At 40.0% G+C, this 12904-nt stretch overlaps 1 long non-coding RNA gene across 1 annotated transcript in view; it reads left to right on the forward strand.

The window, feature by feature from the left end:
• The window catches only part of LOC114550819 (uncharacterized), a 136216-nt gene extending 128393 nt beyond the window's left edge, over positions 1 to 7823 (forward strand). The window contains exon 3 of the long non-coding RNA XR_003691755.1: positions 7615 to 7823. This is a non-coding gene — a long non-coding RNA (uncharacterized LOC114550819). The remainder of the gene's footprint in view (positions 1 to 7614) is intronic.
• The last annotated feature ends 5081 nt before the right edge of the window (positions 7824 to 12904 follow it).

The following is a 12904-nucleotide window of genomic DNA, read 5'->3' on the forward strand; positions in this document are numbered from 1 at the left end:
TAAAATAACTTTATTTGTCCCCGAGGGGCAATTAAGAGGCACGAAGAGCAGCACATAAAAGGACAGTTCACAGACCAGGTACAAATACGAATAAATATATAAATAAATCAATGTTAATGCATTGCATAATGATGCATGTTCTAAAGTGCTAATCTAGTAAAAGTCAATAAAAAACTATTAAAAAAGGTGCTGTGGTGCAGTTCTTAATTTCAAACGGATATAATAACAGACAATTACGAGACTTCTGATTGGATAATTGTCAAGATCGAGGCCAAGCCTTGTGCAGTATATTTTTACGTAGCCGGGAAAAAACAATAATAATCTCCCATCACGGAGGGCCCCTCTCTGCGCAAGGGCCCCTGGGCACGTGCCCAGATTGCCCATAGGGTAGAGCCGGGGCAGGGGAGCATCATTAATTATAAGTTGAGTTTCAGCATTTTAAGCAGTAAGAATAAAATTTATTTTGCAACAAAGACGACATGCTCTGAATATGTTCCGTAGAGAGCAGTTCCATATTATGACCAATAAAAGATAAATGTGGTATATTAAATATATAGCAGAATTATGCTTCTTTCTTTCTTTTAGTAGAGGCTGTCAGGATATAACAAATGACTGCAATAAAGGGCTGGCTGCATGATGGAATTCAGTCCTCCACACATATGCATTTCAAAGCTCATTTGAGCGGAGATGTGACAAACAAATTCAATAGAGCAGAAGAAATGAATCACCACAGAAGAAGAAAAATAGACTAGTGTTTTTGCAACATTGAACAGTTCTACCCGATTGTACCAGAAAGTCACTCATTTACTCTACAGATTTGTCCAGTGTTGACTATTAAACCCTACTGATTTCAAAGAGGGTTTAATAGTTAATTATTTGTAATGCTGTTGACATAATCTATTATAACCAATGCCAAACTAGCATTGCTAAAAGTCCCAATGCTGTGCTTCACCGCGGCAGCATTTTACGCTTTTGTCTGGAAACTTAAAACATCCGTAGGCCAGTCACACAGCAGTGTTATTGGTAGCTGTCCAGAATAGAAAGTGCTGCAGAAGTTTATCCACTACACTGTCCCCCAGGAATGGTTTCTATTTCAGTGTAAGTACACTGTCTGCCAATGGCTATGGATGAGGTGATTGGAGGAGGTTTGGAGGAGAGACACAGGAATATTTTATCCCAGAGCGAACCTGCTTGGCATATGTTTCTGGCTGTTAAGCTTTGATTGTCTCGTGTATCTAGCTGAACAGATTATATGTATTGTTTGGTTCAGCACAGTAAGGGAGATATGAAATATTAAAAAGCCCAATAAAAAAACTATTTTGTTTTCTTTTCCGTTACAGTGCGAGGCAACACCACATAAATCCCTGCTCCATTATATTTAAAAAGCCCCTCTAATCTGATTTAATGTTTAAAACGTTTTTTTCAGCTTAATCCTGACATACATTTTGCATCACTTCCCAAGTCTCATTGAAGTGTTCATTAACATATCGGCTCTCTACTCCACTCCATCCAACATGTACGTAGAGTCATTTTCAAAGCAGTAGTAACAACTGTAAAAAACAACAACATGTACTGTATATTCAGAGATCAGGCATACTTTGGTAAAACAGTAAAATTGCACTCTGACCCCTACTAGAGTTCATGCAATCTACAGTGTCACGACATAACCAACCCTGGGAACTTGATTGCTCTCGCTACGTCTAGGATTTTACCAGAGCTTAGTTTTCCTCGTACATTTATAACTAGGAACTGAATGATTAGCCGCTGACGGAAAAGGTTTTCCTGGCCTTGGTGCGTCCTCGTCTCAGCAGTCCCAGCTCAGCCGCCGGCGAGCCAGCTCTTCTTCCTTCGTCAATCGGCGTTGCCACTCGCTTGACAGTTCATTTGGTAAACACAGTTCTGGTCCCCTCATTTCATTTTAGCAATTGTAATAAAGCTTGCAGTGGGATGGGTTATGGGAATGGGTAATAATAGCTTTTTCTAGAGCTATTTGCTGTTTGCATCCCAACATTTTTTGTGTGTGTAGTGTGTGTGTTAGTGTGTCTGTGTAGTAAGAGCAATGTGCTGTAACATGCTGTAAGTGCCAAGGTACCGCATAGGGAGGGATGGACCTGGGTCAGAGAAAACCAGGGGATAACAGAGGAGCTTAAGTCAGTGAGGTAATGATGAGGACAGGGCAGGGCCAGGCGGGAATGAGGGCTTGGACTGCTGATCTGCGCTAACCAGAGTTCAACCAGGGACAGCAAGAAGGGAGGGTATGATGTTAAGACGAAGGGAGGATCGTGCTAAATAGACTGGTTCTGTCACTTACAGTAAAATCAGCAGGAATGTGAGGCCTGGGCCTTCTCAGAGCCCTGATAAACACACACAAGCACATAGACTATCTGGAAGAAACATGCCACTTCTCTCTGTAAGGGTAATTGTTGCGGAAGGATAGACGTTTAGCATCCGGGCCCTTGGCTGGTTTATATTGATGCTGCATTTTTTTTCCTATGTTCACATCTGTGTGTCTTTGGTTGTGTAGGCCTATTGGTGTTACTGTTCAAGCCAAGTGTCTTCCCCTGTCTGCCTAAATACATCTTCATTTTAGCATTTTGTCTTTGTCAGGAAATGCTTCAGAATCATGGCCGCATAATATGATTTCATCATGCTGTGGGAATAATGTTTGTTGGACGTTTTAAGGAGAGAGAGAACAAGTTATATGGCTAAAATGTTGCTTTTCGTAATCCACGTGCCCCAGTTCTGCTGTGGGGAATAGACAGTGGTAGTGATGTGATGCTTATGAAGCACACTCTGAATACTGGATGTAAGAAAGGCTGACCAATGACAACCAAAAGTATTAGTAATCATGTGTATCCAGTTTGTGCTTGTGCTGTATGTAAAGGAGGTGGTCACGGAAACTGATCTGGTTTGATGTTAAACAAGCTTGGCACAGTTACATTAACTTCACTGGCCCCACAGGCTCCCTCTCTCCTTCTTTGACTCCCTTGCACCTTTTTCTTTCAACCATCTCTGTCAGTCAGCTCTATACAGATTGGTTAAAGGTTCACATGGCTCTTGAGGCTTAAGTCTTGTGTCAAATGTAATTAGCAAAACAAAAATATATAAATGATCATTTTAATTTGGCAACTTGCAAAGAGAGTGTTACAAGAATGAAGTTGCTGCAGTCAGACAATGTTGGAACAAAAAAGATGCATGCTAATCATACCAAGTACTTTAGCCTCAGGAATGCAAGGTTTTACATTTCAGTGATTGGTAATCTGCCAGTATACAGTAGAATTAGCACTGACATGGAGACAAACAGGAGAGGTATCCCATGTACTGTAACATACAGAGAACTATCCTCTCATCTAACTCTCCACAAGAAGGCTAAAAAGCACATTTCCCATAGTGTCGAACTGTTCTTTTAATAATCATCATTTGTAGGTAGATAACCTAATGTTAGTATCCAAAGGTTTGCACAGGTTTGACAGATTCAATGATAATACAGTCAGGGCCCACATTTTTTAACTGACCTAGTTTGTGTGTGTTTTGTTTTGTCTTTTTAAGGCGTTGTTACGCGTTTCAATGAGATTGGTATTGGGAAGTGTTGCCTATAGTTAGCAAGAAAGGCTTTACAATTATTATAATGTGATGCTCTGAGTATTGTGAAAACCACATCATTAGGTCAGTAATGACAATTATTCAATCAGCTGGCCACACACAGCGACGTATGCTTTCATGGGCAAACAACGAACAGAACGTTATTGTGAATAGCAAACAGGTATAAATAGACTATTAGCATAAGGTTCAAAAGCAAAGAACAACTCAAGCTAAATGGGATACTTGTCTAAAGGACAACAAGTGGCCCTTGGAGTTGCACACATAAATGCACACAATTCACAGAAACATGGCCTGTGAATAACACAGTCCCTCTCCTATCTCTGTCCTTCTGGCCTCTTCTCTTTTTGAGCCCAAATAAACCAAATTTGAGACTTGTTTGTTTCCACTGTAACACATGTTCCACACAAATGCAAATTTTGTATTAACATATTTGTGTAATGGGAGAGTAGGTGCAGCCTATTGTTCAGGTTTTTTTTTGTTTATCAATGAGTCCATGCGCAGCTGCTTGATCACTGTGCTTTATTATGACAGCCATCTGGGTGACTTGGTGGCATAATGAGCTGTGTGTCAGTCACTCGACCTGAATTCACATTTATGCAAAGTGTGTGTATGTGTGTGCGCGTGCAGGATGTGTAAGCACAATGTGTTTGTATGATTTTGACGTGAACACGTGTTTTGTAGCTTGAGAAGTACTCAGAGTTTGGGAAAAACAAGCGTGCTCTCTGATGCTGCACTGCGCTGTCTAATCAGACGGAAGAATAGGAAACAGTCAGTTTCTCTTCTATCATTCTGTTCACTGTGAGGTCAACTCATAAACTGCTGTCTGTATATTTGCACACACAGGAACGCACAATACATGCACACATACTGAACCCTTACAGATGTTTGCACCAGCAGCTCAGTTCTTTCATGATGACAAACTTCAGTTGTGCATAATTCCAAGGCATCCCAAAAAAAGACTTCATTTTAAATGTACTGCGCCGTACTTTTGGATCTATGCTGGATAGACAACAGAATATGACATTTAAACATCAACTGCGTCCTTTTATCAGACTTTAAGCAACTATAATCTGCATTCCCCTACTTCCACTCATGCTCTAAATATATTTATAGCTTTGTTTTGGTTTTCAAGTCTGCAATTTTTCTGTTTTGTTTCACTCTCACCGTTGTCATTAGTATTGTTTGCAGTTACAGCCGGCCGCTGTTTTCAGCTTTAAACCCACTGTGCTCTACCTGCTCAGCACCAAACGGCAGACAGGCAGAGTTAGCGATTAGCTGGTGAACATAGTGGGACCTTTAGCAGCTAAAGAGTCAGATATTTCTCTCAGGAGTTAGTGGAGACTAAATGCATTTAGGTTCATCAGTTGGACACAAGCATGACTCCAAATGAATGCAAGAAGTAGCATCTGGTTGTCTATATTACTGTAACTTAAAGGGTGATAACGTCTGTGTTGCGTTCACAACTTGTTTGCGCTGGTCTTAAGCGGCAAAAAAACTAACGCAGGTTTAAGTAACATTATTCGTGTACCATGTTCATCTTATCAGCTTACTCATCTTGGAGTGAAATTCATTAATCCTACAGATTTAAGAAATACTTTGCATTAACCCAGGCACCAGGATACTTAATGAAAACACACTGACCCTTTTCTTTTCTTTTTGTAAATTTGCTCAAAATATCAATATATTTGGATGGAAACGTGACTTTGTTTCTATAAGGGCCTCATAAAACTGTTTAGCAGCCTCATCTTGTAGCATCAGTAGTCTGATCTTGTCACTAACATATAAGGCAACAGGCTGTAAAATATTCATTACATGAGGACTACCTATATAATTCATTGGTATTTTCTGTAGGCAGCCAAACCTCACGTCTCTTCATCTCACACCACTATTACTGTCACACCAGGTTAGACCTTATATTTGTTCTGTTTAAGTGGGATTTGTAAAGCACAGTGGGATGAGTAGACCCTACTTTGTTTGTGTGTGTGTGTGTGTGTGTGTGTGTGTGTGTGTTATCTCAGTGGATAACAGTGGTTTGTAGATAGCTGGACAAACACGCACTGAGAGAGGGTCACTCAGAGGTGGCAGATGTGAGAGGGAGGGATGCGAATGGAGGGACAGTGTGTAAATAAATTGGACTGAGACCAGCGGTGAAGCACAGGTACAACTCCTGATAACACATCTTCTCTGTCTCTTGATACGGTGAGGAGTGGATGAATGTTCTAACCACACGTCCTTCTCACCTATAATCCCATAAATATTGTACACATACATACATATATACATACATACATACATATTGCATACCTACATACATGCAAACATACAGTATATGTACAATTGCAGGCATAGAAGTGCTCAGAATTTTTGCATGCACGCACGCACACAAACATGCTCACAGGCTAGCCCTTTCCTGTTCCCAGTCCTTTGACTACCTGGGTGAAAGACACACACACACACACACACACACACACACACACACACACACACACACACACACACACACACACACACACACACACACACACACACACACAGCCCTGATAAGCAGTCCATGGATTCCTGAAGAGTTAGCAGACACAGCTTATCATGCTGCTGACACAATGCCCAACTTATAGTTTGACCAACAGGGACCAACTGGTTTGGTTGTGTTTTCCAGGTCTATTCTGATCAGATCAAGCAGCAGCAGGAGTCCGTATTAGGCTGGGCGCCTGTGTCAGTTCGAAATAAAAGGTTGAGCAAAATATGCTGTGGCGTTTCTGCTCGAGTCACAGAATAATAGCAATATTTTTCCTCCTTGTAAAACAGATACAACTTGGAAATAAGCCCTAAGAACAATAAAATGCATATTTCATCATCATGTTGTAAATTACTTCTCTCTGCTACCACATATGCACATACAAACGTACAAAGAGAGGGTGTTTGTGCTACATGTTCCAAGTTATTACTGGTGCGAACAGGCCACTGTTGGAGATTTATCCCTGGTGGAGAATAACAAACAGGATATGGTGCATTTTCTGCTGTGCTTACTCATAAACAACTCCTAATCCATCATATGGTAACAATTAAGGAGAGACAGAGCTAGACTGCACAATACGTATACAGTATGTGTGGGGTGCGGGTTTTGCATTTGTGCATATCAGTGTAATTTTGATATTTTCCAGTTTAAAAAAACAGTTATATCAAATTAACTTGAATTAAATACATTCCATAGTTTGGTAGTGATCCAACTGAGCAATTTTGCATTATTTGCAGTTTAAGAGACAGCCACATACTTGGAGATGTCTCAGCTAAATTTAGGCTCCACGAGGTAGGAATGTTAAATGTTTAGTAGATGTCTAAATCTTAGATTACTGTGCAGGACTTCTGGATGACATACATCTTCATCTTAAACATACAAAACAGCTGTTTATGCATATACTTAGAAAGATATGTTGTATGTCTTTGTTTTTAAGATATCAGTGGATACAATACCATGCATCCTGGTCATGTGTGTGGAGAATCAGTGATGCCTTGTATTCCTTGTACTTCTCGTAGTGCATTTATGTCTTTTGCTTCTGTGTGACAGATCTCAGACAATATTGATGAGTCAACTCTGAGGCATTCCGTTGCTTTCTGTATCATTTGCAATTCAGTCAATGCTTGTTACGAATGCATAAAACACTACTTTTTTTTAATTTATTAAAGCCGTGATGAAGATCTACTTACAAAGTTCTCAGTGCAGATAAGGTTTTAGACAGGCTAAATTGTCAAGCCTCCTACTACTTTAGACTTTTCAGTTCACAAGATTGGTTTGGTGTTGTCGTGGTAAAAGATTTAGTGACAATTCAGTGTTCCTGCTTCAAATGTCTTGTTCAAATTCTGATTGTAAAACTGTGTGTTACAATTCCCTGACTTGTACACAGGTCACGTGAGATGCTGTTTTCTGTCTTAAGGAAAGAAAAATGTTTTCATGATCATCAGACTTCTGGCTCTCCAGACTTTCTTCATGCTGTCAGTTTTGTGTATTTTCAGCTGCTCAGAGATGGCAGATGGTGCTACAAGCAAATGACTGGCATCACAACACATTTTGGTGTTGAGCCAAAAGGAAGATGACCTGATATATAACTGCACTTCTTGCCTAGATGGACTTCACTCACCATGGATTTTATATACATTTTCTATTAATACGTACCAATAAAGGAATTTTTATCGTCCTTGGTTAATAATAAATAATGAAAGCAATAAATTGATCATGTCCCTGTAACAGATGACAAATAAGTGCAAAACAATGTTGCCTGGACATGAACTGTCTTTGCTGTTTTTAGCTGTTCAGAGTTATGTTCACAAACACACCTCATAGCTCATCTTATTGACTCTGGTCAAAGGTGTGTTTTCCCCTGCTTCCACACATCTTTATTTTCCCCACTCCACATACTGTATATAAACAGACACAGAAATTCATTATAACCACACTGTGTTTTTCCCTCATGTATAGAGTGACTTCTTTCTCAACCTTATATGATCAAATTCAGCTTTTTCTGTGACATCGCCAGGGGATCACTAATTTGGTGTGCTTTGTTTAGCCCAGTGAGTCGTGTGTCCTTGGCATACAGGCTCTCCTCAGTCACTGTTGGAGTGTGCCACTGCACCCAACACTGTAGAGCGCCACGGGTAAAGAGTTTCCCCCTTGGAGCAGGAAAGGGTCAGAGGAGCACCTTCAAATAACAACAACAACTCTCTGGCCCAGTGTGTCAGAACATGACAAATATTTTTATGTGCCATTATCCAAAAAAAGTTTATGACAACAGGAACCCATTCTAAATTATAATGTCTAAAAAGCAGAACTTACGCATGCAGCAGGACAAGGCTGTAAACTTTACCCATGTGTGTATAACTTGGAGATAAATCAATAGCAGTCACATGCTTAGTTTGGGTTTACATTTTTACAGCTACAAAATAAAACACAGTGATGTGGCGGTGCAATGTGTAACAATGCATTGTGTGTGACGTATGTTTTTTTTTTTGTGTGTGTGTGAGTGAGAGAGAGAGACAGTTGGAAATGTTTTACTCATCAGTCAGATGATTGAACAGCTTTTAAACTTAAAGCCTGACTTAAAAGACAGAAGAGAAGAGAAATCAAAACCCACTCTTGATTAGAACTGACCCGTTAACATTCCTCTCTGTGTCCTTAGTTAGTTTCTCAAAATGTGTAACACTGCATCTCTCTCCGTGAGCGGCCAAATCTTCAGAGGCCAGAAATTTAAGTTAACCATGACAAAGCTAATTAGTCAAGTTCATTTAAAAGTCTGTTATCATTATGATTCACCACGTGGAAACGTACAGTGTTTAGAAGATTCTGGCTGTTTATGGTACTATTTGTGCACATGATCACATGGTGTACTTCTTATGCACTTTCCCTGTGTTACAATAAATGGGAGCCGTGTGTTCAGAAAAAAAGGAGTTCTAATTTTGAGGGGTCTTTTTTGAAGCTATTATGTCTGGGTTAATGAGGTGAAAATGACTTTTTGGATCATAACTGTTCGGATTTTGTTACTCCATCACTTTCTTACACATTCTTAAGGTCACATACCATATACAGTGTTAATGCACATGAGAAAAAAACAAATGGTTTTTGTCTTGTTATTGAGGTGTGGATGTAACAAATTACAACACAATCTGTCATTTTACTACTAGGCTACTTTTGTTTTAGGCTATTGTAGGCTAGTAGGCTATTGTACTCAGGTTTGGGTCAGATTCATTTGAAATGTAGTCAGTTAGTGAATACAAATGACATGGCAATTAACATAATCATTGGACTACAGAAAACTGTATCCTAATCTGATTACTTCTAGATTACTTAAAAATCAAACCTATATAACCTATAATATTGAAACTTATACTAAAACACAAAAGTTTGAGTTCCACAAATATAATTTTTTCTCTTTAAACATCTCAAAACATTTATAATGCAAATAAAAGGCATTTTGCATATCCAGCATTTATACTTGGTCAAATCAAATGACTATTACAAGAACAGTACTGGCACAAACTACAGGTGTACTGTGTGCATTTTACAACATGTGGGATGCTGTTTCTTCTGTGTAAGTTTTTGTTGGTGCTGTTTTGTGCTGAGAGTAACCTTACAAAAACATACTGGCATAATTCCTGAAAAAAAGTGTCATAGTTTTAAAATTGCCATATCTTAAAGACATAATCAATAATGTAATCAAGTAATCCTTGACAATGTAAATATAATCAAATTGTTTCTTTTTTTTTAATCATAGTAAGGCTACGAAAAAGTCCTGATAAACTGTGTGAGAAAGGAACAAAAGAACAATGCAATACAATTAAAGGTGCTGTAGGTAGGTCTTCTAAGCCCCTCCCCCCCACATGAATGCTGTGTGCATGAGCAGTGATTGACATTTTCTCGTAGTGGATACTCCACGTGACTTCTGCGTTTACTGAGGAACTTCTACCTTCAGTGGGGAGTGTGAGTACTTCCTGCTGTTTTGGAAAATAATCTGTTATGTGACAGCAGAGCTTCTTCAGGTAAAAATGTCTGAAAACTTTGAGCATCGCAGTTGGACAGGGGCCGAACTGGACTGGTTGACGTTACAGTCGGGCAGACAGGCTGAGTTGAAATTGTGAATAGAGAAATTGAACCAGAGTGAGGACTTCACGCTGCTCAAGACTCATTACGTTCAGACAGTGCGAGTAGACCAACAATAACAAACAAGTGTGTGTGTGTGTGTGTGTGTGTGTGTGTGTGCGCAGCTCTCTATTTGCTTGAATAGTGTGTTTGTGGCTGCAGCCGCTGTGGAGTTTATGTTTATACTGTACATCTCTGTGTTGTGTCTTACTTGGTGATGTTTCATTCTGCTGTTGATTCTAACGTCATTAGGCCGGCTATTTACTTCATGTGGCCTTACACGTGAATTATACTAGACGCATCCAAGGTGGCGCGTGCCACCGTGACGTCAAAATGACGTCACGGTGGGCAGAGGTCGCGCACGGCTCTTTTTTTTTTCAGCGGCATGCAACAAAGCGGAAATGGGAGGCCTGAACGAGTTCGCTGACAACTGGATGCCAGGACTCTCACAGTGACTGCAAGTGTCTCTTGTAAACTTACCGGGTTAAGATGAGTTCTTTTATGGTGAATGAAAGCCTCGATCCGACAAAGTAGGTCATCGAATCAAATCAAAGTATTGACGGCAATGCTGCTGCCGGTTCTGCCATTGTTTACCTTTTTCTTCTTCTTCTAGTCCGTAGAAAGAGCTACGTCTGTAGCCTTGGCTCATTAGCGCCACCTCTGTTCAGGAGAAGACTGCAACTAGTGTCGCGAGCACCAGCGCGGGTATAAATAGTCACGGCGATCCCATGACATCACATTTGCACGCGCCAGCTGGGCTGCGTCCAGTGTAAAAGAGTCTTCATAATGCTTGTTGTTCCACCCACCGTGGTGTCCACAGACGTTTTATTTATTAATAAGGGTTCCGTGGCTGATGTTGCTGCATTTGTGTATAGACCTGACATTTAATGCAATCTTTTGTAGGTTTTTATCAGATTTTTGGTTTAGTTGTTTGGTCTATAAAATGTCAGGAAATGGTGAAAATGTGGATCAGTGTTTCCCAAACGCCCAAGATGACGTCCTCAAATGTCTTTTTTTGTCCACAACTCAAAGAGTTTCAGTTTACTGTCCCAGAGGAGAGAAGAAACTAGAAATTATTCACATTTAAGAAGCTGGAATCACTGGAATCACTTTTGTCTTAAAAAATTACTCAAACCAACTAATCGATTATCAAAATAGTTGGTGATTAATTTAAGAGTTGACAACTAATCGATTAATCTTTGCAGCTCTAGTTTACATATGATGACAGTATGAATATCACCAAGTGTAGTTGTGTAAGCCATACAGATAACCTGATGAAGGCCAAACATGAAATACACACACACACACACACACACACACACACACACACACACACACACACACACACACACACACACACAAGCACTTCATAATGATAGATGACACTTTTACAACGCATACTCAGTACAACTGGAGGAGTGTGTCTGGAAAACATCCCTGAGGTCAAAGGTTGAAGAATGTTATTATCATGACCACCTTTGCCAAAATGTGATTTACAGTGGGACCACGGTCGGAAAGCTGTAGCAGGAAAAGTTAACCCTCTCCTTGATTTCATGTTGTTTATGGAGAAGGAGAACCTGGAAATGAGTAGGAGGAAATGCAACGCTACCAAGCCACAGCCAAGCGGACCAATCACAGTTGTTGCGGTCTGTGTCGTCGTTAAATTTTTTGAGAGGTGGACGTCAGGCTATGGCTTTGGGTCTGGTGTAAGGTACCTATCTCCACACGGCTGCGTACGTGCCCACGGCCGATTTAACGCAGGAGCATAAATTGGCCTTTAGTGCTGATGTATAGCAAAGACAGGGCTGAACCCTGTTGCATCTGTTCCAGGCTGAGTCCGCTTTCATTATTGCATCTGTAGGTCATTGTGTATAGGAGGACCATATCACAGTTCAATGATTTGTCTTCTTTGAGAGGGTTGCACAGTTGGCCACTGACTTGTAAACATTCAGCAAAGGCACAAAAAAAAATGTGTAGCTGTTGGTCCAAATTTTCTGACATTTGACAGGTTTGACTCTGACTCTTTGGAAAGTTGTCAACCAGTATAAAAAATCGAATAAAACTAAAACTTAGGTATTTGGCATATTATCTTGTGCACTAAGTTGTCCTCTCTTAACCTCCCTGACATACAAACCAGGTTTCTATGGAGCTTGAATGAGAATGAACAGTTTGTACTGGCAAATATCCACTGTCCATTGTGATGGGATGACTAAAACATGAGATTTTTGCCCTGATTGCACTCGACTGATTGTACTTACCCATATTGCGTAACGCCGCTGTAATAAAACACTGTTCCTATGTTACATCATAACTCAAACTATAGGGGAAAGGAGAGACCTAATACATTTCTGATGCATATATACACATAACAAAATGTACCCAAAGTATTGGACAGATGTTTTAAATAAGTTCATAAATCAGCAATTCAGACATAATGTCAAGTCAGGTCAATTGCATTTATAAAGCCCAATGTCACAAATTACTAATTTGCCTAAAGGGCCTTTACAAATTGTCCTTAAACCCTTGCTTCAGATAAGGAAAAACTCCCTAAACAACCTCCTTTTAACCAGAAAAAAATGGAAGAAACCTCAGGAAGAGCAACTGAGGAGGGATCCCTCTCCCAGGACGAACACATATGCAATAGATGTGTGTACAGAGTTGACCAACATCGTA

Source organism: Perca flavescens, chromosome 3 (genome assembly GCF_004354835.1).
Source record: "Perca flavescens isolate YP-PL-M2 chromosome 3, PFLA_1.0, whole genome shotgun sequence".
NCBI classification, from domain to species: Eukaryota; Metazoa; Chordata; class Actinopteri; order Perciformes; family Percidae; genus Perca; species Perca flavescens.